This window comes from Schistocerca piceifrons, chromosome 1, assembly GCF_021461385.2.
Source record: "Schistocerca piceifrons isolate TAMUIC-IGC-003096 chromosome 1, iqSchPice1.1, whole genome shotgun sequence".
Lineage (NCBI taxonomy): Eukaryota > Metazoa > Arthropoda > Insecta > Orthoptera > Acrididae > Schistocerca > Schistocerca piceifrons.
The window spans coordinates 290,346,544-290,347,689 of NC_060138.1; positions in this window are offsets into that span (position 1 = coordinate 290,346,544).

Consider the following 1,146-nt stretch of genomic DNA (forward strand, 5'->3'; position numbering starts at 1 on the left):
CAGCTGTTAATCAAAGCTACATAATAAGATTACACAGCTAGTCCAAATCTGTGGATGCATAAGTACTTAACAGGTGCACATACCTTTATACAAATCTCCTCTAAACTATTTTATATTGCTTGAAGGGTGTCCAGAATTATCTGTGATAGAGTATTTGGTGCTATTCTGGTAGCATACGCCAGCGACTGGAAAGTTTCACCAGTGGCAAGAAATCTTAAGGTGACAGCGAGTCTATAAAAGAAGTAAGTACAAGTTACATATGCAAACTTTTTGTTGCTGTGATAATTATTGTGTGAGACGCATACCTATCTTTTGCTTTTATCGACTCCCGAATGCTCGTATCTTGCCTACGGATATCATTTTCGACTATAGTCACCAATTTCATGAAAACTTCTGCATCCATTCGAGTGAAATTCCTAAATGAAACTGGATCTTCAAACCTACAACATGATAAAGTAGATTACTTCAGAGCAACAAAACTCAGTATCAGGAATATCGTATGTAAATTACATAATCTGAAACTACAGTATATGAAATGCTTGAAGAATATTCAATAAACCGGTTAAACCGAAAATATGTTGGGAGATTGAAACAGAACTGCGAACAAACTAGCTATGTTTACGTACCTCAGCTCATTGTGGAGCATATGTAACGCTCCTGTCCCAGCATTGCGTCGTTGAATCCACTCTCTTGTCCACTGTCTCCTTTGCTTTTCTCTCCTCTCGTCGTCGATAACTGCCAGTAAAGCTAAAGCAGCCAGTTTACGTTTCTTCATTTCGTAAACACTTGTCCATATACTATTCAGCTCGCGCGCGCCAACTGTAGCCAACAACTACCGCTGGAGCGCGCTGCCGTCGCATGCGAGCACGCTGGGACGCGCGTACCGTATGCACAAGTTGCATCGTTTCTGTGCGTTCAGCAGCACGGTGGACTCGGCACGCTCAACGCTGGAATGCACGGTCCGTGTACCAACAGCTTTAATAACGGGTTTTCGAGTGGTTCTCAATTTACTGGTGCTCAGAAACGGCATATATACGTATAGGCTTCAACTGAATGCCAATATGGCGCCTCACAGCTCTATATATTTTTTCTGCTTTTAGTTTAATTGTGTATCGCTATGTGTTAAGTGTTTTTAATGAAATAACT